This window comes from Pogona vitticeps, chromosome 1 (assembly GCF_051106095.1).
Source record: "Pogona vitticeps strain Pit_001003342236 chromosome 1, PviZW2.1, whole genome shotgun sequence".
Lineage (NCBI taxonomy): Eukaryota > Metazoa > Chordata > Lepidosauria > Squamata > Agamidae > Pogona > Pogona vitticeps.
The window spans coordinates 245,785,140-245,806,760 of NC_135783.1; the positions used below are offsets into that span (position 1 = coordinate 245,785,140).

The 21,621-nt window shown below is 44.6% G+C and overlaps 1 long non-coding RNA gene across 1 annotated transcript in view; it reads right to left on the bottom strand.

Moving 5' to 3' along the window:
* Positions 1 to 662: 662 nt before the first annotated feature.
* LOC140703057 (uncharacterized) overlaps positions 663 to 21,621 on the bottom strand; it is a 63,562-nt gene continuing 42,603 nt past the window's right edge. The window contains exons 3-4 of the long non-coding RNA XR_012082355.2: positions 11,443 to 11,572; positions 663 to 10,785 (exon numbers count right to left, since the gene is read on the bottom strand). This is a non-coding gene — a long non-coding RNA (uncharacterized LOC140703057). The remainder of the gene's footprint in view (positions 10,786 to 11,442; positions 11,573 to 21,621) is intronic.

Genomic DNA, 21,621 nt, shown 5'->3' on the forward strand with positions numbered 1-21,621 from the left:
GGGCTTTGTGAATTCCACTCTGCAGTCTATGACCACCCTGTTCCAGTTCACCCAGGCCATTTTGCTACCCCTTATTAAACCATGATTAAAAGTAAAATTACAGTTACTAATTGCTTCAAACTAGTGCTAGGCTGACTCTCCTGGGCCCAGTTTGGAACCAGTTTTTACAAGCTCTTTATTTGAAAGCGGGGGAGGGGAGTATGTCTGCTCCTGAGAATTTTATCCTGGCTTATAATGTTGACATATGAACCTTGAAGTTCCTATGCATATGCAATGCATCATATTACCTCCTGGAAGCTGCAGTTCCTGCTATCAGCCACAGTTGAGAGGTGCTAGGACACGGGGCCATCATCACCTCTGACAGAACAAAAATATTCATTAACAATGTAAAGGTTTTCGATTGGTAAGTTGGTAAAAAAAAAAACCAGAGTCAATCAGAAATGTACCAGTTACCTGGCATGGTGTAGTGGATAGAGAAAAGGACTTAGGGCTCAAGAAATCCAAGTTCAAGACCCTCTTGGTCATGAGACTCACTGAGTGGCTAGAATGGTGCAATCATTTCTTAAACATCTCACATACCTTGAAAACCCTATTACAGTTGCTGTTAGTTGGATGTAACTTGACAGCGCATCATACATGCACACATACATACAGAGTATGAGTGGGGGAGGGAGAAGGAGAAAGAGAGGGAGATACTCCATCAACAAAAGGCTGCTTCGTTAGGTAATTTGGTCATGTAAGCCTCAGCAATCAATGAAAGTTTCATTGAAAGTAAGGGGAGAACATTTAAAAAAAAATTCTGCACATCAACCTGGCTTTGTAATTCACGTAATCTCATGGTGATCAATGAGTTTCAACAAGAGTTTCATTGAGAGTAAGAGGATAATACTAAAGAATTTACGTGCGTGCACTTATAAAGCAGCTCACTCAGCTTAAATGCTGGCTGCCTATGTGTAGAATCTAATTTTATATTCTGATCAAGAGAACTTCTGAGGGAAATAACATGATTTCCAGATAAGCATTACAAGATGAACAAACTCATTAAAGTTCATAGCAAGGTAATTACGAATTTTAACAACTCAGCCCCTGAAATAATCTTGTTTTTCTCCTACCATTCATAAAAAAAGACAGCTGTGTTGCTAGAATGTTCAGAAACATAAATTTTTTACAAGCCCAGTTGAGAATGAGCCAAGACAGGTTTCCTTACAACTGTGCTACCTCTCTGAAAATATCAGGTATATTAAGAGGGATCGCTCTTTATTTGTGACAAGAATTTTTATTTATTTATTTATTTATTTAAAATACTTTTACTACACCTTTCTCTTTAAAAGGACTCGAGACGGCTTACATCAATAAAAAGACAATATTTAAAAACTAAAAACGGTAATAATACAAATATTAAAAAAGAATTTTAAAAGATTTTATTTATATAAAAAATAGTAAATAAAATCAATTCTAAAAACATATTTAAAAGCAACATAGCACAACAATACATTAAAAGAACACAACACTCTCAGACCGCCAGTCACTAAGGAAAAGTCTGCCTGAAGAGAAAGATCTTTGCCTGCTTGCAGAAGGACAACAAAGATGGGGCCAACCTAGGTTCTCATGGGAGGGAGTTCCAGAGTCTGGGAGCAGTGACAGAAAAGGGCCTCTCCTATGTCCCTACAAAACATGCCTATAAGGGTGGTGGCACCGAGATAAAGACCTCCCCTGATATTAATGCCTCGGCAGGGTCATAGAGGGAGATGTGGCCTTTTAGATAGCTTGGACCCAAGTCATTTAGGGCTTTATAAGTCAAAACCAGCAGTCTGAATTGTGCCTGGAAATGGATCAGCAGCCAGTGGAGCTGATGTAATAGGGGAGTTATATGTTCCCTGTAACAAGCCCCAGTTAGCAATCTGGCTATGGCATTTTGGACCCACTGGAGTTTCTGAACACTTTCCAAAGACAGACCCACATAGAAGGCATTACAGTAATGCAGCCAAGATTATTTTTTTAAAAACGTATTTTTATTTCATTCTTTTTTCTTTTTCTTTTCTTTTCTTTTTTTAAATTTGACATCTTTGCCTCTATAGGCACCACCACTAGACTTTGGAAAACTTTTAAAAACAGTTAGTTACTGTTATTGTTCCAAGCTCGTCTAGTTAATTGGTTGCCATTAGAGTTGCAATTGTTTTTAAAAAAATATCTTACTATTTCTCAAATATAACTAGAATGGTTTCTTTAAAAAAACAACAACACCTGCACACTAAAATCCACTGGTCTCCTGTCCGCCTCGCTGTCACATCAACATAAAACATGAGGTAGCAGCACAAGGCATGGTAAGAACCAGTACTTGACCATAGGCTCTTCTTCCTTACCATGCTGTGATATGACACTGACTGTTGCATTGTAGTTATTTGTAGTGCCATACATAACTATAAGGAAATCAGAAGTTAGAGCTACAGCATAAAAGGTACAAAGTTATTCCTTCTTCAGTTACAGCGTTAGGCCAGAATCCTATTTGGTTCGCATACCATAAACCCTACACTGGGTAAGTAGTGAACCCAATTGGTCAGCTGTCTGTGGCACACACAGAAACACTCACATCATGCACTCAGCAGTGTGCCTGGGCACATGACAGAGGACTAGGAAACTGCAACAACTGCTTGCTGAATTTCTCTTATGCGTGTGGTATTTCACAATAGGATGTTTCCATACTGCAATTTAACTATAGCTCCTTCATTGTAGAAATTAATTCTAAGTAACTAGTTGCTTGTAACTACTGTAGTTGCTTTGAAGCTCTAATTATACATGTTTGCTTAGAAGTAAGATCTATTTACCCAACTGTCTAGTGAGCTTACACTTCAGTAAGTACATACATGCTAGAAGCCATAATCATCTGAGAGGAGGAGTGTTCCTGCAATGCAATTACAATATTAATTGTTGTTTCTGAAAATGTCTTCTAAGCTAATCTTGGGAGCCACAAATGCACACCATTGGTGTGATGGACCACTGGGTTCAGAGAGTCCAACTCTAACCACTCATCCACACTACCCTGTTGACCCTGGAGTAGGTGAGCCCGGGACAGTTAAAGTGATGATGGCTAGGGAACCTTCCTGGTTCCTGATGCCTTCCTACATCCCAGTCCAATCAAACTCAGCAGTGCTTTCAGGGAATTCTAAAAATGCTCAAGATTCTCAGACCAACTCTACAATGAAGAACTGCCACCACACCCACAAAAATTAAGAACTCCCCCTGGTCAAGGCAAGACCTGGTTTTAAGTAGCATCTTAGCCAAAAATTCAGATAACGACATGAAAAAGTGTTTATATTTTATTAAAGATAGAGGGGGGAAAGGCAAAAAGGCAAGTTTCATTATTTCAAAAAGGCATCACAAATATTATGGTGCAAACAATCAATTAAAGTTTAAGACAGGAACAATACAAAGCAACACATAACAAATAAAGAGAGCTAACTAAGTACCTAGTACTTACAAACTAGCTAATCATCAGCATAATTTTGGAACATACACATAATTTATCCCCCACAGCACAGCATAACAGGACAGCAACTGAGCATATTGTCTCCTAAGTGATAACTAAGCTAACTAAAGTAACTTCTGAACTTCTTTTTATACCTTTTCCATCACATTTTAGACCTTTTGAGATGGTCTGCCAATCAGGCTTCAAGTTCTGTTAAATATGCAGGAAAGCAAGATCAGTTTCTGCCCCTCCTCCCTTCACACACAGCTGAAGTCATTTCCCAATTAGCACAGTACCGGGAACAAGCCGTCTCAGCCTTGAAGTCTTTGCCCAAAAGATAAACCACAGGTGGTACTTCCATTTTTTTGCAGGCAAAAGCTACCCCCGCCTATTTCCCAGCCAGCTGTTCCCAGGCATTGAGAAAAACCTGAATTTTCAAGAAAGGTCCCCAATCCGTGCTTCTCCCATTTCTCAGTTTCTTCACCATTTGCCTTCATAATTGTTCGGATGCAAACATATTAATTTGGGAAGATATAAACAGGACACATTAATTACTCACATATTTCCTTTTCTTCCCACCGCCCCCCTTGGGGAGTGATCCTAGTGCTACCAATATAGAAGAAATGATGCTAGGTTTGACAACTGGCTTTGATTTGCAGGAAGGACACTTTTTTGCCAGGCTTCAAAGCCTATGCCTGGGAGGAAATAATTGGGAATTTTCAACGTATCATAGCAGGCGTGATGATGTCCACAATTATTTATGCCATTGTGCACAAACTACCAATCTGGTTACATGGAGATGTTCCTCAGTCCCAAAAAGTGTACCCCCTGAGTTTAGGACAAAGCAGACCACATGGCATGAAGAACGTCTCATTGGACCAGCGATGGGACACTTGACGGACTACAGTTGCTTTCAAGTGCTTTCCCTGTTATTGTTTCACAGTGACTCCGGCTCTCCTCCCAAGGGCCCCCTTCCCTGTAATTCTAACAGAGCACTGAAGTGTGACATCACAGTGTTGCAGTGACCCACTTTCCAGCCAGTCAGCAAAAGCCAAGCCAGCACCGAGGGGTCCCTGGGATCCAAGAGAACTTGTCACACATGCCCTGTACATCCACTCTCAATTTCTCTTGCACGCAATACACACACCTTTTCTTGCACACTGGAAAGTCACAAAATCAGTATACACACCCTGCATACACAAACGCAGTCACAGGGGTGTGCAGAAGACTCCACAGTTATAGACATTTGTAATCCTAACAAACAACTTTGTGCTTTTACCCTTACAGACAAAAAATACTGAAAAATACGCAAACTAAGTTCTGGGTTTATATGTGATTTTGGTTACTTTCCATTAGCCATTTTCTTTGATTGATTGACATAATTCACTCTCTCTGTTATGTCATAAAATCCAGACAGCAGCCAGAAATCTCATATATTTGCATACGGTGTGCATAACTTGCTGTGGCTAATTGCACCTAATCGACAAGATCCCTGGGCACATTTCAGCTGTGTGCCTGGTTATTTGCCCAACTACACAAACACGTTGGGCCCCAGCACCATGGCAAGCAGCAGGAGCAAATCATACGAAATATACAGTATGAGAACTCCAATAAGATTCTGGCCAAAGTTGCCAAGCTATGGCATTCTAGCATTTTCCATGTGGTCTCCCTTATCTTGTTCCACCACCAACCCCAGCACCTGGTTGACAAGTTCTGATTTTCAGTGCAACTGTAGGGCCAGGCTTTCACATGTGCAGGAAAAGCATTGTACAACCATCTGGAGGGAAGAGCAGTCTATTGGGCAGTGAGTAGCATGGCTGGTGGCATGGAGCCTAAATCCATTTGCTAATCTCAACTAGGATAACCCCACAAAATCAATTTGAATTCTATGTTTGTTGAGTTACTGTTTGGCATGAATTTAATTGGTCTAGTCTAGTTGAAGCCGGCATCCAGTGTGGTGTAGTGGACAGAGTGATGGACTAGGACTCTGGAGAACAGTGTTTCGACCCCCAACACTACCATGGAATCTCACTGGGGATGTGGAACTGCTAAAACCACTCCTTAAATATCTCACTTACTTTGAAAGCCATATTAGGGTTACTATAAAATGGTTCCAACTTGATGGTACTTAACAGAACAGTTGAAATTAACAAATGGATTTAGACCCTGTTTTCTGCATTGCTCAACCTCTTTTTGTTGTTGTTGTTATTTATTATTTTATTATTTTTTTAGTTTTTTTAGCATAACTATGACTTGCTTCAAGTCCATTCACCCACAGCTGCAAGTTTGGCTTTTAAAAAATATCTCTCCCATTAATAAAAGAAATACTGTACTATATTTCTTCTCTTTTTAAAAAAAGTGGAATTTCAGTTATTCCCCCCCTCCCCAATTATATCACTGAATAAATGGTGCAGTTGCTCTGCAAAGAGGAAAACAGTCATGAACAGGCCAGTTTCAGTGATGCAGGTAGCCAGAGGGGAACAGGAAATCAGGAAATCAGGTTCAGATTTCAGTAAGTCAAGTAACTGGGACATGCCGGAGCACTTTTAAACCACGCCAAAATAGACAACCCAAGCTGATCAAAAGCTGTATTTATATAGAGCCTTCCTAGAATTGGGTGAGATGCACATCTGATTTTCAGTGGTCTAGTAGTTCATAGAGAAGGGTATGGTGGAACTGTTGTGGGAAATATAGCACTCCGGGAAGCCTCCAATTTAATTTTGTTTCCAGTTGCTTGTTAGATAAGCAACGTTTGAACAATGTAAGAAACACAACTAGGCAAAGAGCCTGTGCAAAAAAACACACACCATAGGTGTGTAGCTTATAAGAAGAACAGAATTATGTTCTCTGGCCCACCCCCTGGTTGCCCCACTTTCCGTGGCACGGGAACCTGATCTACTCATGCAGGCTTCCCACGCAATTTAATCCCCAGCAAGATCCTTGTAGTAGGGGAGTTCAGCTGTAATGGAAGGTACCGGAACAGGCGTCTGCTAGTTTTTTCCCCCTTTTCTGTCAATGTATCTATACAACAGAGAAATTGGCTTGGTTGCCTTCCTTCTCCCAAGTGAGACTTGGGAACTGTAGCCCCATGAAGACGGTCTTGCAATTTCTGCAAAATTTCTCATTTTCTGTAATACCCGCCAAAACAGACTAAGTGGCTATTGTTGTTATGTGCCATCATGTCACTTCTAAATTAGCGCCCCTATACATTAATTGTTGTGGTTATGTGCCGTCAAGTCACATCCAACTCATGACAACCCTGTGAATGAGTAATCTTCTAAATGTCCTGTCCTCAACTCCCCTGATCAGCTCTTGAAAACTCAAGCCTGTGGTTCCATCTTGTATTGGGTCTTCCTCTTTTTCTGCTGCCTTTCCCAGGATTGTTGTCTTTTCCAGAGATTCCTGCCTGCTCATGACGTGCCCAAGCAGGACAGCCTCAGCTTCAGCATTTTTGCCTCCAGTGACAGAGTAGTTCAGGCTTGGTTTGATCTAGGACCCACTTGTTCATCTTTCTCACAGTCCAGGGTATCTTCAAAACTGTCCTCCAGCACCACATTTCAAATGAATCCATTTTCCCCCATCAGCTTTCCTGTGCATCTCTCACATCTATACATGGTGATTGGGGTTACAAGAATGTGGATGATCTTGACCTTGATCTCCAGTGGCACATCCGTACAGTTGGTCATCTTTTTTAATTCCTTCATTGCTGCCCTTCCTTGTCTCAGTCGTCTCCTGATTTCTTGGCTGCAGTCTCCATTTGAGTTGGTGACTGAACCAAGGTATTGAAAAATTAGGTATACATTACTCACCTCTGAAAAATCTCTTGCCTAACAGCTCGGCTCAGATGTTGTGAACTAAATGCTCAGATGTTATGAACTAAAGGCCATAGAGTCTAATGAGTCAACCCACCACATGTCTTCCTTTTTTCCTATTGCTTTCTACTTCTCCTAGCCTTATTACCTTTTCCAGTGAGTCTTATTTTCTCATGATATGTTCAAAGTACAATAACCTCTATTTAGTTATTTTATGGTAGCTTCCAGTGAAATTTTACCTAGAGCCACTTATTTCCCTTTCTGGCAATCAGCATTATCCATAAAGTCATCCTGCATCAACAAATTTCAAGTGAATTGATTTTTTTCCCTTGTCACATTTCTTACATTTCTTTTCACCTAGGTACATTGCAGTCAAGAAGAGTACATTGTGTGTGGTCTTGGCCTTAATCCCCAGCAACACATCCTTGCACTTGATGATATTTTCTAGTTCCTTCATAGCTCTTCTTCTATATTGTAGTCTTCTTTTGATTCCTTGGCTGTAGTCTCTATTTAGATTGATGATTAAACGGATGTACAGAAGCCCCTTCTCAATTTTGATGTCTTAATTGTCAACACTGAAGTTATACAATTCTTCTATAGTCATTATTTTTATCTTCTTAATATTCAGCTGCAATCCTGCTTTCACACTTTCCTCTTTAACCTTCAGCAGTAGGCATTCCAAATCATTACCATTTTCTGCCAGTTACATGGTGTTGCTTGCATATTTTAAATTATTTGTGTTTCTTTAACTAATTTTCATTTCTCCTTCATCTGAACCTAATCCAGCTTTGCTGTACAAATATGTTCTGCATATAGACTGAGTAGATGTAGAGCTATAATGCTCTCTTGTTAGAAACCTTTGCCAATGGCAACCCATGCTGCTTCTCCATATTTTGTCCTCGCAGTAGTCTGTTGTCCAGAGTGCAAGTTATGCATCAGGACAATCAAATGTTGTAGAGTACCCATTTCTTTTGGAATATAGCTTTTCATGATCCACACAGTCAAAGGCTTCGCTGCAATCTATGAACCACAGACTTATTTTCTTTTGAAATTCTTGGTGTATTCCAAAGCTGATGCATACTTGCGATATAATCCCTAGTGCCTCTTCTTTTTCTGAATCCAACTTGAACTTCTGGTAAGTCTTGCTCCATATATAGCAAAAGTCTTTAGTGTTAAATCTTGATAATCTTTTTGCTTATATAGGCAATTAATCTGATGGTGCTGTAGTTACTACAATTCTTAGCATCTCCTTTATTTTAGATTGGAAGGCATAGTTTCCAATTCATTGGCCATTGTTTTGTTTCCCATATTTGTTGGTGTTGTCTTGTTAGGATTTAGATAGAGAAACATAGCTACCTCTTTGAAATAATTCTTGGGACTAGAAGCAGGAAGCTGAGACTATTGAAAGAAGTACAAAGCTGATGTAATTCCATGGTAGGCGTATTTTTGTGTTCCATGTATTCTCCTTTCCAATCAAAGCAAGTTATAAAGCAGAGTCTCTGTGAGGTGTATGAGAGTTCATATCACTCTTTCCGTGGAAAGCAGCTGTAATGCCATTGAATGAATTTTGATACGGCAACCCAAGCTGGATGTTGAGAGAGTCACTATTTTGTGACACCCAGCTTTGGTGCTTTGGTTGGGCTTTGGCAGGGTTCTATTCACTGGAAGCTTTCTGTCTCCCCACTGTGTGATCGGCAGTGCCATTCTTTGCTGTGCATCTAAGTAACATGATAACAGCTCTGTTATCAGTAGGCAGACAATGAGAGCCAATGGAACTGTGTGCCTAAGGTGGGGGTGGATGGGCAGGTAGGAGTGGGCACTCCAATGACCTCAATGAATGTTTAATACCTCCTGCCCTCCTAGACCAGCTGAAATCTGAGAGGTGCCATACTCCTGTCCTCTTCTGCCCTCTCACCAGCATCTTCCTCCCCAAATGATCTCATCCCAATATTTTCTTGAAATAAAGGAAAGGCCAATCTTTGCTCCAGCATCACCTTTCACCCTCTCCATCTCTCTCCTCACCCCATGGTGACGGGTCCAAATAATTCTTATGCCCTTCAAAGCTGGCTGATTTTCTGCTTCAGCACTCACCACCCCGCCTGCTCACCTTTCCCTTATCCATCCCTAGCTTTTAGACAGAGGCAGACAACTGCCTCAAGCAACAGGCTCTGGGGTCAGGGGAGGGTAGCAAGTGACTTTCTTTCTATGTCATTTTTGTGGGTTTTTTAAAAAACACTTTTACCCTCAGGGATATAGAACGGTGCTTGTAGAATTATCTGTCTCCTGTGCCAAAATAATTTCCTAAGGATATAATGCATATTCACTTGGTGTGTGTCTATGTGTGTTGGGGGGGGGGTGCTATTTGCTTCTGTGCTTCAGACAGCAAATGTCTGGAGTCAGCCCTGGCTGCTCAGTCATCTCCTACAAAATTAAACAAACAAACAACTTTCCTGTGGTGTGACAATAAGATTGGGATTGTTTTCTTCAACCCTCTTCCAGGGAGTATTTTTTAAAAGTGAAAGGGGAGGTTAATCCATATTATTGATTGTGATGAGATTGCTCTGGGTTAATTAATCAAGACCCGAACATTTCAGATTAGCACAGGACTGTGGCTTGGAGCATTCCTCTCAATATTAATAGAGAAAGTGCAGGGAGGATCCCCTTTTTACCCATTTCAGGCTATGTGAAAGCAATGACAGTTACTACAGTAACTCAGTTTACATCATGTGAATGAAAAGATAAAGAGTAAATTCATTTACAGTCCTTGATCCTGAGAACCAACATTGACTAATCCTAATACTTATCTCCCACCCCCCTGCGCTTCTCTTTTCTCTCTGCCAATCTGTGACCTCCTGAATCAGCTTTTCTGCCCCACTGTCCCCAGAGATGCTCCCTCTTTTGTCATCCTGCCTAGATTTGCTCACCCAGAAGCCTGGCTTGCATCCTCTTGGTGCCCTCACCCAGGGACCTGCCTCTCCTCTCAGACCATGCCAGAGAAAGCAGGGCATTGAAGAGACACAGGGGATAGAAGACTGCTTGGGCCAGGGTTGGAATGGCCATATGCCCTCTTTCAGGGTGGACTTTCCTCCATTTGCAGGGCTGAGAGAGGACAGTCCTCTTTCTTAAAGCTGCCTTCTGTTTCAAGAGCTGCTCAGTCCAAGTCTGATTTAAAGCAACAGAACACAAAGGAGGGAGATCAGGGACCTTGAAATTGCCCATCCTCAATGAGCAAATGATCCCGTCCAGCTCTACAATCCTAAAATGGTGGTGGTGATGATGGTGGTTATACCTGGACAGCCGGCTCAGCATGAGGCACACTGGTCACCTGGTCAATCCACCCCTTTGAGTGAAATCCACTGTCATTCTGTTTAAATTGTAGCAGTCATTTCTAATTTTGCATTGGTACATGTCAATTAGCATATGCCATTTTATGAAAACCAGGATCTTCTTTTCTCTTCTTTTTTTGTGGCTCATATCCTCCTTTTTGATGATGTGTATGCAGCTGCCCTAGGTATGACAGGCTGGAGGAAGCAATAAGAGACCTTTGTGAACATCTATGTCAGAGGAAGACCGAAGACAGGTCTCAATCTACTGGGTGGTCTGTGGAGCATTTGCAGTAGATCCACAATGACTCTCAGAATCCCCCAGTTGCTTTGCAGAAGCAGCAACAAAATTGCGTACGTATTCCTTGGAACCGGGACCAGTCAACGCCATGTTGTAGAGGTAACACATTTTCTTTGCTAAATACACAGGGCTCCTCTGGTGCCATTAATGGGCTGCCACAGCCAAAAGTAACTGCAGCAGCGTCTCATTTTTGTTGCAGTGCCAAATGTCAGTAGAGGGCATCTTTCTGGAGAGTCAAGTGACAGACACAAAACCACAAGGGCATGTGTGGCCCACAGGCAGTGTGTCACCCACATCTATCTTAAATCATGCTGAAAAAAATGGAGAAAGTTTGGGGCAACCAGGCATGGGGTTTGGGGGCAGAAGGCCTATGAACTCTGTTCTGTTTTTGGTACTAGAAACAAATTCTCTGAGCTCAGAATTCTTTACTTCTGACCAGATGTCTTCTGTACGAGGCTCTAGTTAGTAGTTTTAAAAGAAGATCCAGCAAACCTGGAGGAACAAAAGGCAGCCCTCCAGAAGAAGAAAAAAATTACTTACCCCCATTAGGAATTGTTTCCCTGGATGTCTGAGGAAGGAGCCACTTAGCAATGGTTTCTGTCACAGTCTGAGCCCCTTCATACAGTCTTTCCTTGCTGGCTTTCCCTGGAGGGCTCTCCAGCCCTTTGACCTGTGGCAGAAAAAAGAATGAGAGAGGGAGAGAGAGGAAAAGAATGAATGAAGAAATGAATGAATGAATGAGCACCTATTTAGGAAGGAAGCACCTAGTCAGGACCCCTTAGGGAGAGATGGCCATGGACATTTTTTCTGGCAAATGAAAAATCCATAATTGGGACTAAGATTAGAAGGCATGTGCTCTGTCTCCTCCTGAGGGTGCTATTTATATGGCCTTGTGAAACCCAGGGTGTGTGTGTGTAGGTGGGTGTGCGGGGAATAACTTCCTGTGGGATTTCTTGTTGTATTACTTTACAGCAACTACACTAGGTGGAAGAAACCAAATTTTCACACATGCAGTGTCATTACTATGCCCTTTTAATGCCATATGGGGTTGCCCCTTCTTCCTGATAGATGATATGTCATAAACAAAGAAGCGTGTTTTAAACTTGTTGTTAGGTCCTTCCAACTTATGGTGACCCTTTGAATGAGTAAATTGGCTGGATGGCTCATTGATTTGGGTGTCTGTTTGTGGAGCCAGAGGTTGGGAGTTCAGTTTTCCACTGTGCATCCCAGAAGATCCAGCCTGGATGGCCATGGGCAAGCTGCACAGTTCTGCCTTGATACAATTATAAACATTTAAAGCAAAGTAGAAGTTGCTCTGGTTTTTTGTGCCAGCCTCTTAGCTACAGGTAATATCATCATACAGGTAATATCATCAGCAGCCACGAAATTAAAAGACGCCTGCTTCTTGGGAGGAAAGTGATGACAAACCTTGACAGCATCTTAAAGAGCAGAGACATCACCTTGCCAACAAAAGTCCAAATAGTCAAAGCTGTGGTTTTTCCTGTCGTGTTGTATGGAAGTGAGAGCTGGACCATAAAGAAAGCTGACCGCTGAAGAATTGATGCCTTTGAATTGTGGTGCTGGAGGAGGCTCTTGAGAGTCCCCTGGACTGCAAGGAGAACAAACCTATCCATTCTAAGCGAAATCAACCCTGAGTGCTCACTGGAAGGACAGATCCTGAAGCTGAGGCTCCAATACTTTGGCCATCTCATGAGAAGAAAAGACTCCCTGGAAAAGACCCTGATGTTGGGAAAGTGTGACAGCAAGAGGAGAAGGGGACGACCGAGGATGAGATGGCTGGACAGTGTCTGCAAAGCAACCAACATGAAATTGACACAACTCCGTGAGGCAGTGGAGGATAGGAAGGCCTGCCGTGCTCTGGTTCATGGGGTCACGAAGAGTCAGACACGACTAAATGACTAAACAACAACAACGAATATCATCAGGTTCCCTTGCCTGCTGTGGAGCTCTCTGCATCTGGCCACAAATTGCAAAGGACAGTGAGGGGGACCTTACCGAGGACACGTCTCTCTTCCAAACATAGCTTTCCACAAAAAGCCCAGCCGTACCAAGAGGCAGAGCAAGGCCACTGCCACAAGTGGCAGATACGTGGCTTCAACAAGCCTGCAAATAATCAGCCCTGTTCCATTTTTCTTATCTTTCCTGTCTTGTATGCCTTTGGAGCCAGAATGTCTTGGGTCAGCCCCTACCCTCCCGCATCCCCTTCCACTAAGGAGAAGCATTTTCTTAACATGCCTGCACAGCATGACGGGTGTTTCTTTCCTTGTTCATTCTGCTCCACAGTTCTTTCCCTTCATCTTTCCTCTCTCTCCCTATCCCTTTTTTTTCTTTCTCCCTCCCCCCCTCATTGGTATTCTGTCTTAATTAACACATTTTCCCCTTTCTATTTGTGATCCCCCGAATATGAAACACGTTCCTGGAATTTGCAGTCATGAGTAAGTGGCAACCAGCTCCTTCCCTCCCACTCCCGAATGCTCCAGTACTGAGGATTAACCCTTCCTTGCCATATAATATAATAATCACTGTCGTACGTAGACACACAAGGTCCGGCAGTATGGCCTTGCAGAACCCACACTCAAGGAAAGATAGATCCACGGCCATGTCTGAGACACAGATTCTCTCACTCCATCATGGACATGTCAGCGTGCTGCACTCATGTCTGTGAAATGCTAATAGCAGCTTTCCTCACAGGGCTGTTGTGAGATCGGAAAAGATAACACCTCCAAATTACTTTACAAGAGGGATGGCAAATGGTCAGGGTTGGACTGCAGCTCCCAACAGCCTTAGCCAGCACATCCAAAGGTGAGAAGAGCTGGAGGCTGCAGTCTGGGCAGGCCCACAGTTCGCCCATGTATGGAGGAAACATCTGGAGGGCTGCAGTGGCCCCACCCCTGCTCTACAAGGAGGAAGGTGGCAAAGAGGGGTCTGAGAGGGCTTAGAGGGGTGCTCTCGTTTGCTCCAATGTTGCAATACTTCTTAAACTTAACAAGTCGCTAGTTTGAGAAGCAATGTAGCATCTACACCAAGAACATCATCCTAATTTACCTATTATCCCTGTTACAGGTGGTTATCCCTAGACAACCATGGGACAGGCTGGAACATCATCTGTTGACATTTCCAGTGTGAGAGTCTGTAGCCACCTTAAGCGTATTTCAGCAAAGCCAACAATGAATTTTGCAGCATCTCAGAGACTAACAGGCTTCATTTGGCGCAAGCTTTTGTAGATTACAGCCCACTTCTTCGGAGATACTGTATATCGTTTGAAACATTCAATGAACAAGTTGTGTGCCTTTTTAAGAGGTTCGTTATTGCCTGTACTCACCCATTTGTATGAAAAATTTAGAGCAGAGAAATGAAACGCCATAATTCTCAGTTCCTTGAATTCAAGGGCAATAGCATTGATCATTCAAATGATTTGTGCTCATACCTGTTACCTCAGTCACATGGCTAAAGGGAAACAGGGGTGCAGAGAGGGGAGGAGTCACCTTCACTTGGTCTCCAGCCACAGAATAAGAACAGCCAGATTTCTCCAACAATTCAGGCTTCTGGGAAGGGGGTGGTGGTACTCAGTGTCACTACTTCCCTTCAGTTATGATCTCTCCCTCCCTCTCTCTCATTCTCTCTCTCTCTCTCTCTCTCTCTCTCTCTCTCTCTCTCTCTTTGGTAGGATCCTTTTGGAAAAGTAACTGACATTTTGTCACTGTATTGGAAACCAAAGCATTTGTTTATCTATTTGGCTGGAGGGAACAAGGGGGCTCTGCCTTCAATCTTTTTCAAAGCCCCATCTATTTTGAAATGGTAATGGCCTGAAACGTCTCCCCCACCTCTCATTTCAGGGCACAATTAACCTTTGCCTGTAGTTGGCAAAAAACAAAAAACAAAAAACACCACCAACAACAACAGCATTTCAGCACGAATGTTCATTGTTTTCTTTAAGTTCTGTTTGGATTTGAAAATGAAGGTTATGTGTGAGATAAATCGTTTCAGACTTCGGTATGACAACCATTTCAAGCTGATTATATTTGTTCAAGAAACTTGTTAGGATTTTCCCCCAGCCTCATTTGCCATCTCAAAGCAATATAATAATGAGATCTCACCAATTCATGAGATGGTCTTCCCCGAACCCAGTGCTCCCCAGATGCGTTGCTGTCTTTCGCCGTCCTTCATGCTTTTGGGGGTTATGTGGGCTGGTGAAGCTGGCACTGAATCCAACATGGGATACCCTTGTATGGGCCCATATTTGGCCCCTGCATTTATCTGGTGGGTACCACACTCTTTAGTTTCTCTCTCACACACAAGCTCATTGTTGCCTTTACAGTCAATCTAATAAATATCCACTCAGAGGGAAGCACCACTGAATTCAGTGGGATTTTTCTCCCAACTAGGAATACCATTTCCTTTTCCTCCTATATAAAGTGTAGCAGTTGGGGACATGCTTGTGATAACAGACAAATGCTCCTCTCTGATCCTGGTGCCAATGCTGTAGTCCTAAATAATGTGTCAGAACAATAGCAGGTAGACCGGAATGAAAATCGCCAGTCAGCCACAGCCCCCCTTGAGCCAGCCACTAGCTATAATCCTACTTGTCACTGATTGAGGTAAAGTTACACAGGTGTAACTTTTCAGGGCCCTGTATCTGAGCAGCAGCAAGGATTGCTCGAGTTGATTGCACAACCAGTCATGTGGTTCCCAATGTGACTGACTGTGCAACGCTCCGGGAAAGTACTTTGCCAATAGCGCTTCTACCTTAGCACTATTATAGCTACCACTTGCTGTTGAAAATAGCATTTCAGACTTCCCTACCTCACAGGAATGTTGTGTGAATCAAAAGGGACAGGAGAAGAACTGAGCCAGCCTCTCAGGCCAAAAAAAGAGAGTACTAAATAAACAAATGAATCAACAGCCGATCATTTCCTGGCAAGCCAACTTCTGACAATGTTTTGGATAGTTCTAACAAATAAGTCTGCAAATGCTTTGGAGGTCCTTAAGTCATAGGGTTGCCATACATCAGAATTGGACTTGACGTCATGTAACGATAGCTAGGAATGGATTTTTGACTGGCTCTTCATGGCTGCAGGCTCAGGATCCCAGGTTCCTCCAAAATGCTCAGGAACACTAGATGGAGAGGTTGGCAGCTGGAAGTGCTGCAGCAAGAGGGGAAAACATCTGCATGTGGGTATGCCGACAATAAACCAAGCTTATTCTTGGGCTACCGGCTCCCCATTTGGACACGGCAAGGCTCTGGTGCCTGATGAGCCACTTCCTTACTCATGGCTCCACACCCAGCCGTGTAGGAGGGAGGAAGGTTTCCTTGAACAGAAGACGTTCCTCCGTGAGCCAAGATCTCCATGTGCTGTTCCCATCAGGGCAGGGCTCCCCACTGACACCTCACCGGCTGTGGCTGCGGTGGTTCTGGTCCTCCTCCTCGCCTTCTCTGTTTGGATGTTTTGCAAAGGAAAACCCCACTTGCGCTCTTCCGGGAATCCACACCCTCCAGCCTGCAGGAGGAGAAGGAGGACTTTGCCTAAGGGAGGGGGACCCTCAGATGTTCTGGAATGGCCTGCGGAGAGTGGGAAGAGGCGGAAATCCAACATACTCTGCACATGCCTAGAAGAAGTGGGTTTTTTTTTTTTTTTAAACTTGACCAAAGACTTCAAGATCCCGCTCTCCGGGTGAAAAAAGCTGCTGGTGGTTCATCCACCATCACCATGGGATGGCATCTTGTCTGTGCTTTATTTTTTTAAAGCATAATCCTTACCATGCTCATACTCATAATCCTAATCGTCATGAGCAACCAGGCTCCTTCTCAATCAGCCCCTGGATTCCCTGTACTCCCTGCCCGCTTCTCCTGGCCTCCTGGGAGAACCTTCGAGGCATGACAGCGGGGAAGAGACTGGGGGGGGGGGAGGGAGGGAGAGGGGGGAGTGGAAGGGGGCAGAGGGCGTGGCTTGGGGCAGAGTCCTGCCTTCTTCTTGCTCCCCTGCGCTCCGCGCCGCCGGCAGATGAGGGGTTTAATCCTCCGCGGCGCCGCTGACGCTCTCCGCCGGGCCCCCTCCCCTCCCTTCCCCCTCCCCCTCCCTAATCCCGGCCCCCGCAGGAGATGCAGCCCTTTCGCGCCATCTGTTCCCTGTTAAGCAGCAAAAAACACGTTGTTTTCCCGTTCTCAGCCCCTCCGTTTGCTCATCGCTACCGCCTTCCCCCGCGCCCCATTATTATCCCTCGAAGCATATTTGGAAAGGAGGGGGGGAGAAGAGAGGAGGAGGAGAGCGAGAGAGAGAGGGAGAGAGAAAGAAAGAAAGGGGAGGGAGGAGTGGTCAGTCCCCGTGTCCCCGCGTCCCCTTCCCTGCCCCGGCCTTTCCACCGGAGTGGCCTCGGTCCACTGCCGGTTCCCGCCACAACTACCACCCACCCGTCAATTTTAGAGGGAGAGGCTGAAGAGCAATCCATGCAAGCGCGGTGTCTAGAAAGAGAACTATACCTGTTGAGCGTCTGCCTCTCACGAGGCACCGAAAAGCAGAGGAGGGGCACAGCTTGGGTTAAAGGGGTGCATAGTGACAATAATACGGTCCAGCCCCTCTCATTGCTGGGGAACCTCTCGGCCTCCAAAAGCTTGGGACTACAGATCCCATAATGCGTTACCAGTAGCCGTGCTGGGTGGGGGAACTGATAGGAGTCGAGCTCTCCAAACGCGTGGATGCCGCCGAAGCCCGACGGGATCCCGACGGCTCCCTGCAAGGGGAACTCCGTCTCACTCCGAGCGCCGGACCAGCCCAGGCCGCGATGGGACCGGGGAGCGGCCGCATTGGAGGCGATCCCGGGGTTGGGGTGCTCCAGGGGAGGGGGCGGGGGACTCCTGTCTGAACACCCCGGAGAGCCGCTGCTGCCCGCCAGCTGTGCCGGACTACAAATCCCATCCTCGCTAGCCAGCCTGTTTGGGGCGTCAAGCTGGTCGTAGGGTAGAAAGCAGAGAGGGGAGGGACTGTCGGGCCGCCTCTTTCTTTCCACTTCTGGCTTTGATAACAGGAGCCCGGAGTCAGGGGGGCGGGCAGGGCGGGGAGAGATGGTTGAGCCGCAGGAAACCCCACGAGCGCCGCGGGGAGGCTCCCCTGCTCCATCCATACGCGCGAGCGGCTCAAAGAAAGGAGGCGTCGGCGCCATTCACCCGCCTCGCACGGGATCGCCTCCGCCGGAGCGCCTGGGATCGGCCTCTCGCCTCGCAGGCACAAGCTAGCCTCGCCCCAGGGTTATTCTCTTTGGTTTCCATAGGGCATCCCAGCGTGGATTGCTTACTTACCCTTTAATCTACTCTGTTTTGTAATAAACCAGGGGGTTGCTATGGCGTGGGCTCCCACCAGCTTTTTCAATGTCTCCTTACCAAACACAAAACTGCCCGCATTCGGAAGAGGTATACAGATTCCACACACCCCCACATACCCTATTACTTGCTGTTTTCCTTTTATTCCAGAGTAATTAATCCCCAAATAACAGCTCCCTACAAGGGTTCCCTACAGCAGGAGTGGGAAGACTTCAGGCTTACAGAATCTACTTTGTTTTATTAGAATTCCCAAGTTCACCACGGGAGGAATCGGGCAGGCAGGAATTGCTTCCGACGGAGTCCCAGAGTTGAACAGAGTTCAGAGCATCTCCCTCTGATGTAGAGGAAGGCCAGTCCTGGCTAACCTCCAAGGCAAGCTACCCCTTCATTTCAAGCAGCTAATTTAGAGTGGGAGGGACCTCACTGTCTTAGGTCAAAAAGCCTTGCTAGTCCAGTGCAGATCACTCAGGGACCTGCCAGCATACCCACGCTGACCTTCTGCCCACCCCTAGCCTACAGACACTGCCATGAGTTAAAGAATGGGAGGACGCAACAGCCAGGGGCGATTCCACCGAGTTCTATCCATTGATCATTTGATCTGCTAGCTTCCCATTGGCTCTGCCTCTATACAGTACTTTTAATAACCGGGCACGGCGGGGGTAGAGGTGGGGGTTGGTTTGTAATAAGTTCAGCTTGGCACTCACCAGCTTGATTCCTACTTGCCTGTAGGCTAGTAAAAGCTCAGAAGTTCTGCCCTGGGTTGGAAACTTCACCTCTGTTCCTCCATAGTGACTCTCCATGCACATTCCGCAATAGAGCCTTGGTTCTATTTCATAGAAGGGGTTGGAGAGGCCAGGTCCCCTCAAGTCACTGAGAGCCCCTGAGATGTGGAGCAGTCGAGAGGCCTGCAGGGCTGCAGAGTAGCGTGTCAGGGTGGTCTCTTCCTCAGTGCAGCTGAGCAGAACTGTCCAACAACCACCAAACACAAAATGGCTCCTAATTTCACATCTCCGCAGAAAGCAGAGCAGGTAAGTCCTGCTGGGGCCCTCATTGAGAGGGACTGGAAGAAGAATTGGAGGCTGCCTAATAGGCCCTTAAAATATGTAGCAAAGTCCTGCAAAATAAAGTGGGAAGACCTAGGAAAGTAAAATGTTTTGGACTACAACTCCCAAAATCCCCGGATAACATGGCCAAGGGCCGCACCGGCTGGGGGATTCTTAGAGCCGTGGCTGGAAAGAATATTCTTTCCAGGCCCTCAATATGGGTATGGCACATTCAGTGTCTCAGTAACCACCAACTTCCAGTTTGTCGAAATAAATCAAGAACTGTTAGTGACCGAAACCATCAGAAATGCATTAATTGATTCATTAACTGACGTCTACCCTGCAGAATGGTGAATACCTTGTAAGCATCCTTTCCTTTCCTTTTTTAAAAAGTCATGTGTCTATGTATGCCTGGAAGGGCAGTGAGATCATCTTGATAAATAAAGGCTAAATATTGGGGAGGGGGAATCACCTGTGCTATATTTTGTTTCTGTACTACATTTAACATTTAAATGTTAAATTACTAATTCCTTATTTCTATAAATGGTGCCATTGCTAACTGAATTATGCATTCCATCCTCTCTAAGGCTTCAAATGCAGTTTAGTAAATGAATAATGGCTGGCTCTGAGTGTGGTTGGCTGCAGTGTGTTACGTTTTTAAAAGGGTCGGGTCCGCTCTACTGCTTTCCTCAGCCCCCCCACTTCCCCCCCCCCCGCATCACAAATCTGGATGTGGGGCGAACTCCTTCGCTTGGTGGCTGTTGTGGAACCGCCTGACGTGGCTCTGCTGTGCCACCTGCTGGGTATATCTTTCCATTGCACGACCATCTTTCAAACGCCGTGCAAGCGCCGCGGAACGAGCGAAGCCTTTTGGTATGCGACAGACCGAAGATTAAAATGATGATGTATGTCTCCTTCCTCCCTCTGCCATAATATCGTAGAGCATCTGGGCCTGACAGTCCTATCCTTACCGTTTTTTCCCCCTTAACTTGCTGTGATGACAACTTCACTAGCAAGGATACCGGTGGGGTCTGCAGACTCCGAGTTACCATCTTCATTGCCATCTGTGGCAAATCCAACTTGAAACTAAGGAAACTTAAGCTTCAAGACCCCTAATCCCGAAGGGGACCCAGAAGCGACATTGATCCCCCCCTTTTTTAAAAAAAGTGGTGATCTGTTATTTAAAAAACCATTGAAGAAGATGAATGGGGTTCCCCCAATCTTGTTACTGGTTTGGAAAGCCCCCCCATAACAGTTCAAACTTTGGGGGCCCAAAAATGTAGGTCTGCCACTGATTGCCATACTTCTCTGTAGACTTTGTTGCCTGTGACCTCCTACAATGTGTCCTTCCCTAATTTTCCCCCTAATCCTTCCTGTTCCTACTGAGATCCTTTGTGATCTCTGCCGATTTCCTTAACATAGAGTTGTGTGACTCTGATTCCATAGGTCATTGAATCCACTCTGGGTTTTATGCTGAACTTTACAGGGAGATATCTAAGGTTCTGGGCCTATTAAGGAAGTGGGGTTCAGAACAATGGATGACTCCTCCTCTTCAAAACCAAAAGTACATCCACTGCACCAGAAATCAGAATCACCACTCACCAGCCTCTACTCTTCCTTGTACCCTGCTGCATTTATGCAACCAAACTGTGTGCCCAGTGGCACTCCTATAAATTGCTGCTCCCCAATGGCAGCTTCTTACAAAAGGATGTCCTACCTAGACAATCTCCCAGGTTTGCAATTTTTAAAAAAAGTCTTCAGTGCAGCTTGGAAACAGCACATTACAGGCAATAACAACACCCATAAGCATGTTACTTATTATTGAATACAATAAAGCAGTTAATATAATTATTTTATGGGGGCAATGTGCAATATTTACTTGTTATTGCTAAAATATTCTGGTATTTTGAACTACCTGGTAGAGATTGAAGGCCAGTTTTGACCATTCTTCTGTATTTAAGGGCATTTAAAAAGAACAAAAATAACCAAAGAGTAGTGTGTTACTAAAATGTTACTAATGCCTTACTCTTAAGAGGTAAAATGTAGTTTTGAATATTTAAAAATCCAGATTCTGATGTGGGAGTGCGTTCATAAAAATTATAAATGCAGATAGTTTATTTTTAATTTATTAATATTATCCATACACCCCCTTTTTCTCCCCATAGGGTAACTTAAAGTGGCTCACAACAGATAATACAACAGATTTAAAAGCACTATATAAATATCCCATTTAAAAACAATTAAACATATATTAAGGTTTGCAGAATCAAATTTAAAATCATTTTAAAATCTGTAAACTGAAAACCAGCTGTTTACTTGAAAATGGGCCTTTTTCTCCCC